Below are 14775 nucleotides of genomic sequence, written 5' to 3'. Positions count from 1 at the left end.
GTGTCGACCTATTAAAGATTATTGCATTCAATGTTATATTTATCTCTTTGACTGCCTTTTACGAAGCAATATTAATGGCTTAGGTACTTTTTTGTTATTTTTTTTCGTTTACTTCTACTTCGCTGCTTTCACCGACTTTTCATACTGCTACACCTGATGCTAACCTGGCAAGACGTACTTGGAGCTTTTCCTTTTTGATTCTCTGAGGTTGTGGTTTCGATTTGGTCACGGAGTTGATCGGCTTTTCTGTCAATATCTTCCTTTTTGCCTTTACCTTTAAGCATGAGAATATCATCTTTTGTAATAACAATTTCTCCAGTGTTACCTAGATCTGATAATTTAACATCTTCTAGTTTAACAATATTAACGTCATCACCAAATACAAGACAACCAGTTGCAATGGCGATATCTTTGAAATTTAAAATTTATGTTAAAGAAAATTTCGTCTGTACAAAGCATTGGTTCAGCTTTAGAATTAGCCAATGCCCAAAGAAAACCCTTGATAATAATTGCTGAAGATGTTGATGAAGAAGCCCTGACCACACTATAGTTAACAGACTCCCTATTGGTCTACAAACTGCTGCCGTTAAGGCACCTGGTTTCAGTGACAATTGAAAAGCTACCCTGCAAGATATCGATCGTCATTGCAACTGGTGGTCTCGTATTTGGTGATGACGCTAATATTGTTAAACTAGAACATGTTAAATTATCAGATCTAGACTAAAAAAAATATTATTAGAAAATATGATACTCTCATTCTTAAAGGTAAAGGCAAAAAGGAAGACATTGACAAAAGAGCCGATCAACTCCGTGACCAAATCGAAACCACAACATCAGAGTATGAAAAGGAAAAGCTCCAAGAACGTCTTGCCAGATTAGCATCAGGTGTAGCAGCATTAAAAGTCGGTGGAAGCAGCGAAGTAGAAGTAAACGAGAAAAAAGACAGAGTAACAGATGCTTTAAACCTTTTCGTTACACCCTGTATATTTAGTTACCAAGTACTCACAATTCCAAATACTATAAGACCACAAAACCCCACAAAACACTGTATATTTTTCGTATGAAGCGTATTACGAAAATTAAACATCCTGTCCATACATCTTAAGGGATTGGTATACATTTCTTTATATTGTTTATCAATGTTACATATCACCCACATAAGTTCTTTTGTTCTCCGAAAAATATCGAATTTCCAGTTCCAATGACTCTTAAACGTGACTTTTAGCTAAATACGTACTGTTAATAATCGCAGGAAATGAATGGTCATACATCAAACCCGGCGATTAATATATAATGCAAAACACTTGGCAGTTACAAAATGAATTTTTGCAGTTAAGCAAATTACTCTGGTCTGCAGCTTAATATTTCAATATTCGTTGTTTGAAAAATTGTTAAAAATTATTTATTTTTGTATTGTGAGATAGCACACATTAATCACTTAAATCGGACAGGGACACATCCAATAAATTAAAATTTAAATTACCAAAAAATATTTGTGGTTATATATTATGTATATTATATGAAAAAAAAAACAGAATGAAAAAGAGCACAGAAATAACAAAAACAATAAAAATTCGAAATTTACAATATTTTAGTCATGTGATGAGACACCCAGAGAGGTATAACCTTATACACCTTATAATCCACGGCAAGATCGCCTGAAGAAAAGCCTAGGCCGCAGAAGAAAATCCTGTCTCCAAAATATCCGAGAATAATCATTAAAAAGCAAGAACACTTCTCACAAAGGCACAATAATTGTTTAATTATATTTTCTTTAACATTATGCTAAGAAAAAACATCGCAAAAACATAACATCCGTAGATGCTGTAGTTTTACTTAGCAATTCCTAATATGTTTTACTTACGATTTTTTCCCAGTATCTGCCATAGTAAGCATAAAATTAGGATAAACTACTGCTCCTTTTCTTTAAACATAGATTATTTACAGATTTATTGATATAAAGTAAAATCGTTTCTAATCGCATAGTTGTAAAAATTTTCGCTCTTTTTAAAAGTTGCAGATTTTTTGAAGTCCATTTATTCATTATTTATAAGTACTGCAGATGTTGTGGTTTTACTTAGGAGGGCAGTAAAGAAAGAAAAAGGAAGAAATACGAAAAAAATTTTTAGAGGTATAATAATGGGTAAGTTTTTGGATTGGAGGAATTGGAGGACGACTGCCATATACAGTGGAGAAAAAAAGTGGAACATTTTAAAGAATTATCGCTGAAAGGAAATTTAATCAGAACGTGGAAAAATACAGCAGTGATTTTAGTGTCCAACAAAAACAATGTTTAAAAATACTAAATAGTTTTCTCCCTTTAATTCATTTCATGATAACATCAATCGCAATTTATTCTAAATTAACAACAATATATTAAGCAACAATGCAAAACAAAATATGCGAAACTAGACCGTTACAAAATATTTCACATGCTAGGCCTCATACCAACCCAACACCCAACCCAACAAACTCCTTTCAAAAACCATTCATCCTTCACCAATTAGCAACATTATCACGGTAACAAGCCCTATATTATCAATGATAATGTTCCTAAATAGCGTCATAATGAGTCCGTATTCCCTTGGACCAATATTTCAAGTAAGTTAATACTGTCCTAATGGGTCCCACAGTTTGCCTAAAGCGCCACAATCGCTCTAATTAGAGACAAATGTTGTCCTTTAGAACCGACTTTTCAGGGTGTACGGGTGACACAAGGGGTGAGTTATGGTTTTATCTTCAATGCATTATGATCCCCATTTCAAATACATTGTGGTAAAATTGTTAATAAGTGTGTAATAGATGAAATTTATTGAATTTAAAAGTGAGAAGTTAAAAACGGCTGCAATGAAAGTATACAAGGGGAGTTTAACTGATAAATATTATTAATTATAATTTTAGTATTAATGATATTTATAATATATATTCTATCATTAATAAATAACCAATAATGGGGACATGAGCTCATAAAGCCTAGTATCATCATTAAATTATTTTATTTTATTTTATTTGGATTATTGATCTAAGGATCTAGTTTAATGATAGTTTAAATGTTTTGTTTGTGCTTTTAGTTTTAGGTTTTGTTGTAGTTATGTTAAAAATCTGAAATTATGAAGCTGTAGGTTTTGGATGACGCTAAGCAAAATACTAGGAACTTGATATCGTCAAACATATTAAGATAGGACGTCGGAGGTGGATAGGGCATGTAATGCGGATGGAACAAAATGGCCCAGCAAGAAAAACGCTCCTTGACAGACCCATTGGTCAGAGAAGAAGAGGAAGATCCAGAACAAGGTTCCTTGATAACATCGATGAAGATATGAGAAATATGGGAATACGTGCTTGGCGGAGAAAGGCGATAGATGGGGAAGACTAGAGACCAGAGACCAGAGATTGTGTTTACGATCAAACGCATAAAATTGCAATATCTGGGACACGTTATGAGAAATCAGCACCGTTACTCCCTGCTGCAGTCTATATTGCAAGGTAAAGTAAAAGGTAAGCGAGGACCCGGTAGAAGGAGAATATCATGGCTGCGGAATTTAAGAACATGGTTTAAGAAAACCTCAACGGAGCTGTTTCGAGCCGCAGCGAGCAAGGTCATGATTGCCAATATGATTTCCAACATCCGAAACGGATAGGAACCAGAAGAAGAAGAAGAGGAAGACTGGAGAGAAATTCTTAAGTAGGCTAGGACCCACGCAGGGTTGTAAAGCCAAAATGATGATGATGTATGCAAATCTACTAAATGTTACTGGTGATATTGTAAGAAGATTGCTTTAAAACTGCTATCGGTTTGGTCAATTTAAGACAAAAATTAATAAAAATAAACCACTAATGGACAATGTCGTAACGAAATTAATATTTTGGGTTGCTTTCCGGCCTCTTCAAAATGCCTCCATTGGAGATTGTAAGAGAGATCTTACTTTGTCGAGAACAATTCATCGCATTAAAAAAAACACACACACAAATGGAAACCATTTTCATATCATTTGGTGCCATACTTATAATTATGTGATCTTCCTCGAAGGGTACAATTCTGGGAATGGTTGTTAATGAAGACCAAAGAAGATGAAAACTTCGTAAAAAAGTTAAATGGTCTGATGAAGCAAAGTTTAGCAAAAATGGAATGTTTAATCGGCATAACTTATATTTATGTTAGCAGAGAACGTTATTTCCAAGATAGTTGAAGTTTTAATGTTTTTTTTGTGCAATAAAAGACGGTAAAAGTTTAGCATTACAATTTTATGATGAAAATTTAAATAGTGAAAGATATTGCCACCTATTTAAATGGGAATAAGCCACAATTAAATTTTAAAATACGTTTATTGACGTTTCAATTTATTACTGGATACGAAACTCAGGTGTATAGAAAACCAACACACACCAACAGATATTTAAATTTCAAATCAAATCACAATATTAATATTAAAAAGGGAATTATTAAATCCTTATACGATAGAGCCAAAATTACTCGTTCTAACGAAAATTCGTTCTTGGAGGAAAAACATTTGTTAAAATCTGTTTTATTAAAAAATGATTATCCTTTATCGTTTATAAATAAGGAATTTTCAACAATCGATCGAATAGAACAAAATAACTTAGAAAGAGATCCTACAGCATATGCAAGGAATAATACGAGGAAAATAACAATACCATACATAAAAGGATTATCTGAAAAGCTTGAAAGGATAGGAAATAAATTCAACATTTCAACAACATTCAAAACAACAAACACGTTGAGATCTATTTTGTCCAAAACCAAACCTAACAATGAACAAGAAAGGACAAAGAATTGCATTTATAAAATACCTTGTGAATGCGATCAGTTTTAATTAGGTGAAACATCAAGACCATTAAATGTTAGAATAAGTGAACATAAATCCTGTATTAAAAATAGAGAATTTGATAGATCTCAAATCTGTAAACACGCATGGGATAATGAACATAGGGTTCAATGGAATGATTCAAATATAGTCCTAAAAGAAACGGATGGTAAAAAGAAAAAAATCAAAGAAGCGGCTCTAATTATGCTAAATGAGACCAATTGTGTCGCGAATTCCTCGGCAGAATGTAGTAGGATCTGGTTACCCATATTGAAAGAGGAAGTTATTAAAAGGAAAATACCAGTATTGGTAAGTCAGTAACATATAGAGAATACATCATTTATGTTTTTTAAATAACAAACATATAAAATCGGAATTTGGTGTTTATTGAAGGTAAACTAAATGCACGATCAAATACTTACCGTGTCGGGATAGTATTATGAGGTTTTTTTCTGGTTTTTCCCTCATAATTTACTATGGAATCACTAACAGGAGAATTTTACTGTCATCATGGCATGTATTTGTCTTTTTAAAGACGAATTACATGTTATGATCTTTTCTGACGGATATTCTCAAGTTAAAGTTGATTTCATGTAATCGAATGAACTATCTTATAAGTAAAGTCGTCTCAGGAATGCAACTCAACAATATTGGCAATATCATTTTAAAGTCGTCTACTTTAAAATGTATAAGGTATGTCTGAATTGTCAATATAGATGAGTCAGATAAAATTAAATTATTAGAAGAATTTTTCACTAAGTAACAAAAAACAAAATTTGTTTAATTTACTAATGTTTGTATTTTGAGAACGATTTCCGAAGTGGAAATTGAAACGTCAATAAACGTATTTTAACCTTTAATTGTGGCTTATTCCCATTTAAATAGTAATTAATTTAAAATGCCACAAGAAAATAGCTTCAGAACAATAATTGCCACCTTTTAGAAGCACCTATACGATCGGCGTTACATACTTTAAGAAATGTAGAGGCTGTTTTAGCTTGGTATCAGCAAGATATTTAAGAGCCACGACCAACCCTTAAAAACGAAAATCCGTTTATTGAGATGCTACGTATTTACAGTGCTGCTCTATGGGGTTGAATCATGGACACTAACCGAGGCATCCATGGAAAAACTCGAGGCGTTTGAGATGCAGTGTTATAGACGGATACTGAGGATCTCCTGGGTGGACCAAATAACAAACATTGAGGTTCTAGGTCAAATGGATAAAACATGTGAAATTATATCCACAGTGAAACAGCGCAAGCTAGAATATCTTGGACATATAATGCGAAACGATCATAGATATAACCTGCTACAACTTATATTACAGGGAAAGGTCTACGGAAAGAGGGGACCAGGAAGAAGAAGAATATCTTGGCTCCAGAACTTACTAAAATGGTTCTCTTAGACCACTTCAGGACTATTTCGAGCAGCGGTCAATAAAGTTAGAATTGCCATGCTAGTAGCCAACATCCGTAACAGATAGGCACCACAAGAAGAAGATCAGCAAGATGAAGCACTTCCTCATAACTTTGAGCCTGTTGCTCAGCATCTTTACGGCATGTTTGGTGATAAATGAATTGCCAATAAAGGTCCGTTTCGACAGTCAGCTCGCTCTCCCGACTTGGCTCCTTTAGATTTTGGCATTTGTGGTTAAATTAAAAATTGGGTAGTTTCCAAACCTGTTATCACAAAGGAAGATAAGGTGAGTCTTATTTAATTTAAGTTCTCTTACACTTGACCATTTTTCCAACAATACATTACTTAATGAAAATGATTTATAAATGTTTAAAAGTAGATGGTTTTAACTGAAATAAAAACCATAATGAGATACAGAATAGAACAATGGGAAAAAAGTATCAGAAAAATTATCTTCTTCTTCTTCTTCCTCTTTATAAGCAATTCTCCTTGTTCATTGGCGGGCTAATACCTCAATGGAAGGTTTTCACTCCATCTTTTGCGCAGTCGTCCGATAATTCTTTTGCCGATTGGTGATTTATCTCTTACTATTTTGACGACACGGGTCTCCTCCATTCTTTTTATGTGGTTATTCCATTCTTTTTTTTTCTATTTTGTGTCCATTCATTTATACACTGTACGTTACATTTTCTTCTAACTTCTTTACTTCTCTTTCGATCTCTCAGTGTCTTTCCTGTAATTCTTCTCGGTACTCTCATCTCTGCCGTTTCCAGTAGCCTTTGCGTTGGGGCTATGTCGAGTCTTGTTTCTGAGGTGTATTTCATTATTGGTCTTTTATTTTATAAATTCTTGACTTGATCTCAGTGTCAATGTGTCTGTTTCGCCATATAGTGTTATTAAGGCATCCTGACAGTCTATTTGCTTTTTGTACTTGATCTCTCACTTCTTTATTCAGGTTTCCATAGCTAGACAGTGTAATTCCCAGGTATTTTATTTCCATTACTTGTTCAATACTGATGCAATCAAAAAAATTATGTACATAATTTCTACACACACAAATTATGGCAATATAAGAAATTTAGGGGATGTGAAGTGAAGAAATATAAAATAACAAGCAGAAGATAGAACAAAAACCAGATACCTATAGTAAATTAGGCAATATTGAAAAGTAACAATATCAAAACACTTAAAAAAAGGTGCGCAGTTATCACAAAGGCAGTTCAAGATAGTTAAACAAGCAATAGTCTGGTTAAGAGACTAGAAGAAGGGTATGATTTTAAGTATTTGATCGAACAAATACTTAATGTGTTTCAAATATTCAAACTATACTTCGTTTAGTAGTTGTCCTTTTTCCTATATTAACGAAGTGTAACTATTTTTGGTACAAGACATTAATGAAATCTATAAAAGGAACATGTATACTTAGTTCGTAGTTCATCCGTATCAGTCAAGAGTGAGGTGAAACACTTGACATGCATCTCACCGTTTACGTTGACGAATTAACGACGCGATGTTCCGTTAAAGTACGAAATTTGAGTACAGATTTATAGACCAAACGGCTCTTTAGCACGCGAACAAGATTGCAACTAGCGAAACTAACGAGGCTGGAATTTTACGACGTTTGGTGGTGAATCGGTTTGAAGTTAAATTTTCCACGGTCTATATACAGAAAAATCGGTCTCAGTAGGATACAGATGCGAAACTAATGTTATACTTCATTTTATACTTTCTTTTTTTATATAACTTACTTTCTACGATATGTTAGGTGTGTTTCGGGTATCATTTTGTACAGTACCGAAAAGAAAATTAAAAGTATTAAAAATAAATAAAGGATTTTGGCACTTTTCTTATGTAAAAATGGTTCCAGTTAAATTGGCTGACTTTGCAGAGAGGTGATTCTGATCAAAAGTTCTCATTACCACAGTACTCAGAAATCAATTGTTTCTAAGCTAAGTTACAAAATGTCAGTTTTTAGTCTATTTGAATAATATGTACGAACGTCATCCCATATTAGTTGGTGCAACGTTAAATTTTAGATATTTTAATGCACCGAACAACATTTTTGAAATTCCTAATTACAGAAAATATTTTATAATGTAATGAAAACTATTTATTAAACAGAATAATAATTAATTTTAAAAAAAGCATAGAATATCTAATATTAACAAAAAAAAGTTACATGAAGCTGAAAACTGGAAACTATCATTACTCGCTTATGTATAGGACATACAAGATACAGCAACTCTTACCTGTGTACCAGAAATAATCCCCTAAATAAAAAAATTGTGACTAAACAAAAAGTGTAGAACTTTTTTTATAGAATAGAGTAGAATAGAATAGAATAGAATAGAATAGAATAGAATAGAATAGAATAGAATAGAATAGAATAGAATAGAATAGAATAGAATAGAATAGAATAGAATAGAATAGAATAGAATAGAATAGAATAGAATAGAATAGAATAGAATAGAATAGAATAGAATAGAATAGAATAGAATAGAATAGAATAGAATAGAATAGAATAGAATAGAATAGAATAGAATAGAATAGAATAGAATAGAATAGAATAGAATAGAATAGAATAGAATAGAATAGAATAGAATAGAATAGAATAGAATAGAATAGAATAGAATAGAATAGAATAGAATAGAATAGAATAGAATAGAATAGAATAGAATAGAATAGAATAGAATAGAATAGAATAGAATAGAATAGAATAGAATAGAATAGAATAGAATAGAATAGAATAGAATAGAATAGAATAGAATAGAATAGAATAGAATAGAATAGAATAGAATAGAATAGAATAGAATAGAATAAAATAAAATAGAATAGAATAGAATAGAATAGAATAGAATAGAATAGAATAGAATAGAATAGAATAGAATAGAATAGAATAGAATAGAATAGAATAGAATAGAATAGAATAGAATAGAATAGAATAGAATAGAATAGAATAGAATAGAATAGAATAGAATAGAATAGAATAGAAGAGAATAGAATAGAATAGAATAGAATAAAATAAAATAGAATAGAATAGAATAGAATAGAATAGAATAGAATAGAATAGAATAGAATAGAATAGAATAGAATAGAATAAAATAGACTAGAATAGAATAGAATAGAATAGAATAGAATAGAATAGAATAGAATAGAATAGAATAGAATAGGATAGGATAGAATAGAATAGAATCGAATAGAATAGAATAGAATAGATTAGAATAGAATAGACTAGAATAGAATAGACTAGAATATAATAGACTAGAATAGAATACAATAGAATAGAATAGAAAGGAATAAAAGGTGAGAAATCTTTTTAATTGGCTGTCAACTTTTTGTAAATGAACGCAACAGGTTAAATATTCCTAACAATACCAATAAACTTTTAGATAAAGGCTCTTATTATGTTGATATCGGTAATTATCTTAAGTGTGTATTATTGTAAATATATTATGTAATATTGTATGTATTATTGTATATTTACTATATTGTAAAATTTAAAGTATTTGTATACCTAGACTGGATTCCCGCTAATCACTTGATGTTAGATGCAGTAAATTTTTCAATAATAAAATAAAATATATTTTTCGCATTTTTATTGGTATTTTTTAATATCGTGGTACATCTATATAACATTCTGGATCACTCCATGACCCTCTATATAATTTACGTGGTTGTAAAATAAATTAAATAAATTTTTGGGTGTATATAAATCAGTTGAAAGTGATTCGAAGCGTATTTTTTCGCCGTATCTTTTCCACACTTGCAGTCAATAATGTTTCCACTAAATAAACTACAGAAATGATTGTAGTCGCCACCCTCTGTCGAAACTAATAACATCTGATAAATTTATTTCTTTTCGCTGTACCCTCTATCGTACGATTAAACCATGCTAATACCGTCGGTAATATAGTAATTTTAGAAATTCGGTATTCTTATAAAATTTAAAGTATGTTATGTCAAAATAATTTTACATTTTTCTTTCAATGAAGTTATTAAATTACTATTTTACTTTCGTCTTTATCTGTACACTTATAATATTAAAAAAATACAAAAAAGTATTAAAAATTATCAATTATTCTCTATTACTATTTTGTTGTTTAACTGTTTTGCTGTTCAAACATCTAACTGATAAATATTCTTCTACACAAAACTAAAGCTGTATTACACTAAACTTTAGCAAATTAAACATAACAGTGTCAAGCAGTTTGTGACCGGCTAATACAGTAAAACATCCAAAGATTCGTGAGGTTGCGGTCAAAAGGCCTAGTGATTGAAACACTAATATAAGATGACTCTTTTATTGAGAGTCGAGCTTTCGAAATTGTGTAGTTTCTTTTTCAAGACAACTAAAATATATTATAATTAGTTTTATGACATTATATTCGTAAAAATACTTACTAAATTTTGATATTGTAATAGTTCGCTAGTCATATTAACATGAGAAGCAATATAATAGAAAATTATAAAATAAAGCAGATAAGTTAAATGGTAAATTCTTAAATATTGGGGAAATCTACAAGAAAGACGCCAATGAGTATCAATTGTTTCGCCGAACGTTTTTGCCAAAGAGAATTAATTTGGCTTCTTCAGGGCTGAAAGAGAAGTAATTATAATTAGCTACCATATATTATCTATTTAAAAAACACTGTAGATCTTCCTGTAACTTAGAATCGTAGAGTTGGGATTTTAAAAAAAAACAGGTGTGGCAGTCCAGTGGGACTGCCGGTAGAAGTTATACTTCTATACACGCGTTCGCCGTTACAAATTTTTATGGGAGTCAATCTGCACAATCATTACATATGTAATGCTATAGGTAAGAGAGAGCAGAAAGAGAAACAGAATTAGGTATATAGGTGCATCGTTTGCTGTATATAAACAACATTTGACTTGTAATAGGAGGATTTCATCAAAATATAATAATATTTTGGTGAAAATGTATATTTTTATTTTCATATATGTATGAAAGGAGTTGAATGCAAAAAATTTTTTTTACACATACTCTGCAGTAAAATTCATTGTTTATTTTGTTATTAATATAAAAATACAATACAATACACTGCAACATAATTCAATATAATAATACAATACAAGTTAAAATGCAATAGTCATAAGTATTTAAAAATGACAATATACATAACTTACTTACGCATATGGTTTAATATACGCATATAACTTCAAAAACTGAGCAATAAATCGCTGTTGTAAAATTTTTATTCTAAACTCCATTGAAAATTTGTAAAATCGTTATTTTTATATAGATAAACAAAAGTATCATTTTTAATCCTACCCTATTATCTCCAACAATAATTTTTTCAAAACAAATTTTTTTTGGAGCGGGTTAGAATATTTTTTATATACATCTGTTTGTAAAAATTTGTTCAAAATACATTTTATTGTTTTAAGCACAGTACTTAATATTTTTAAATATTTTTTAACAAAAAAAAAAACAAAAAATTGCCTCACCGTGACATGTTAGCACATTGCCGTGACTAGAATTCGAACCTGGGTTACCACGGCCACAACGTGGGATCCGCACAACTAGTCCACTAGACGATCACGGCTAATTAGGTCAGTTGTTTACAAAAGAAACAATGTACTTAATATTAATTTAATATACCAGTAAGTATTTAAAAATGACAATATACGTAACTTACTTACGCATATGTTTAATTTACCATGATAACAATATTAATAAAAAAAATATTGTTTGGTGACACAACTGTCAATTTATCTGACATTGATAAATACAATATTTAATTGTTGTTTGTTGTACATATAAGTACACATTTGAACTTTCTTGAGATGTGATGAGATGAGTTTTAATTTATAATTTAACATGCCTAACGAGGCTTATTACTCCCGTGCAAATTTCCGATTCACTCCCGTGCAAATTTTCGAACGCGCGTCTAGAAGTATAACTTCAAAAACCAACAACTCGGATTATGTTGTAAATTTTCATTTTATTTAACTTGGGGTTTTTAAATATTTCAAAAATAAAAAAGTAAATTCATATTGGGATTCGAACTCACATACACCAGCGTATGAACCAAACACGTAAAATATTTGCCAATTAGACATAACACAAACGTATTTCAAAATTGACAGTTCTCGGTCATACAGTGATTTATTGAGATTATTATTTTGAAATACAAAAGTCTAAAATAATTATGAACATTTAATAAATAATACAAAACATATTACATAAATAATAATATTAATAACTATTATATTATATTATATATATATATATATATATATATATATATATATATATATAATATTAAATATATATACATAAAGAACATTTTTATTCTCGAAAGAGGAAGAGAGAGAAAATATATCTTCTGTCTCTCTCGTACTCATTATCTTACATATGTAATGATTTCACCGATTCACTCCAGTACAAATTTCCAACGTGGAGCGCGCGTACAGAAGTATAACTTCAATAACTTAGCTAGTAACAACATAGTGGTTTTTTGTTACTATGTGAAAAAAGTTATCGTTGGAAATTTATGGTAGCTTTGAACTTGAAACGCAAAGGTGTACCCAAGGCTGACCGAAAAAACTAATGCAACTACATTTAATTCTTTTAAATGTAACTGCATATGCAAGGCAAAATCCGAGGAAAGCGAAATGTGGGAAGACGAAGAATATCCTGGCTTAAGAACTTAAGGGAATGGTTTGAATCCAGTAGTGCAGAACTTTTTAGAGCGGCAGATGATTTCCAACCTTCGATAGAAGGTGGAACTTAAAGAAGAAGAAGCATATGAAGTACATGAATCTTAATTTTCAAAAGTAACACGAGTGGATGGGTGGAGTCAGGACATATTTTCAAATATCTCAAAACCGAAAACTAAACTGGTTCCAAAAATATCGCCATTAGTTGGAGTGAGCAATTATTGAAAGGTGCTGAAAAGGTCATTTGTATAATATAAATAACAGTTAAAATACAATCATTTTTCAGTATTTCATTTCCCGAGTTACAGAACATATGAAAAAAAATGAAAAGTGCACGCCGCTGTAAGATTAAATTTCCACCCATCTCTTCACACCTAGGATGAAATTCGAAAAAGTTAGCTCATTCCCTTCGCTTCAATTTGACACAACAATTCACTAGTGTATTATGTGTCGGCAATTGAAACTTTGGAATTTAAATAAGTTTCACGAATGAAGTTGACGTCATCAAGTACGGCGCGTAGCGTGGCAGCCAGAAACGATTGCAAGTTGTTGATTTGTCACGCATTCCAAAAAGTTTTAAATTGGAAATCGCGCTCATCTCTCTCTTTCGTAAATTTGCACCCTCGCCCCTCGAATCGGCGTTTTTTTATTAAATCATTGTAATTGAAGGCCCGGATGAAATGGATTGTACCGTGGTGCGAGCTGAGACTACATAGAAGGGGCTGTATTCAAATAACAGTTTTTACGAAGGCACAAGTTCTATAATAGTTGTTATTACTTAACAACTGATATATTTTTTATCGGTAGATATGTGCTCTTTAAAAATTTAAACTTGAACATACAAATGAATGCTATACTGGAACAACCTTGTAAACGCCAAATTACATTTTGTCGAAAAATTAAAAAAAAAAACACTTTATAATTGATTATTTAAAAAAAATGTATGAGCGTAATATGATAGACTATAGGATGCATCACATTAATAACAACAAAAATAACCTTAGGTTATACAAAACAAGCATTTATGAACATATATATGCTATATTTTAATAAAACAACGTGTTAAATCCTCGCCGGTTAAAACGTTGTTGTGTGGTAGTAAGGCGGTTAAAACCTTATTTTAGAAATAAAAAATGAAGTACACGTGATATTAAGAAACGTACATATTATTAACAAATTACTTATAAACATGTTTTATATGACGTACATATCAAAATAATATTAAGATTTTGATGGTAGCTTACATACTGTAGTGGAATATATTCGGCAATATTAAATAAATTGGCATGTTTTTCTTTTTTCATTGGTAGTGGCCCTTCATAGGCTTCTGTAAGTTCATCAAGAGTGACTTCAGTTATAGGCGTTTTAGTTGACTTTAAATAATAAGATGACCATGGTAGAATAGTGTTATGGGATTTTCTTAACCGTATAGTATTTGGATTATCTGAGCTAATTTGTATCCACACTGACTGAGTTATTTTGCACTTTGGATCTGTCCATACTACATTTTTTGCGTTGATAAAATTATAAAAAAATGTTTGATGCATGTAGATAACTTTAAATGGATTTTTAACTCTAGCTTTTGCAATTACATCTGTCCACTGAAACAGGATATAAACCGATGAAAGTTTCTTGTTGCGTTCTATGAGGGCAAAGTCTCTATCGCAGGGCAGAAAGCTGTGCCCACTAGTTAGCAACTTTTGCTCAATTTACGTGAAGTTTTTTTCTAACAATAGTAGTCGAAGTAATATTACGACTTTATAATTGTTATTTTGAGCGAAACATCTATCTGAAAAAATAACTAAGTTTTCTTTCTTGGCCTGGATCATTCAGTAGTTTCATCAGATGA

At 31.0% G+C, this 14775-nt stretch overlaps 1 pseudogene; it reads left to right on the top strand.

The window, feature by feature from the left end:
* The first annotated feature begins 427 nt into the window (after positions 1-427).
* LOC140440925 (heat shock protein 60A-like) lies at positions 428-1064 on the top strand (annotated as a pseudogene).
* Positions 1065-14775: the final 13711 nt, after the last annotated feature.

The sequence above is a fragment of the Diabrotica undecimpunctata genome, chromosome 5 (genome assembly GCF_040954645.1).
Source record: "Diabrotica undecimpunctata isolate CICGRU chromosome 5, icDiaUnde3, whole genome shotgun sequence".
NCBI classification, from domain to species: Eukaryota; Metazoa; Arthropoda; class Insecta; order Coleoptera; family Chrysomelidae; genus Diabrotica; species Diabrotica undecimpunctata.
Note: the sequence above shows the minus strand (reverse complement) of the source record. Positions and strands in the feature narration are given on the sequence as shown.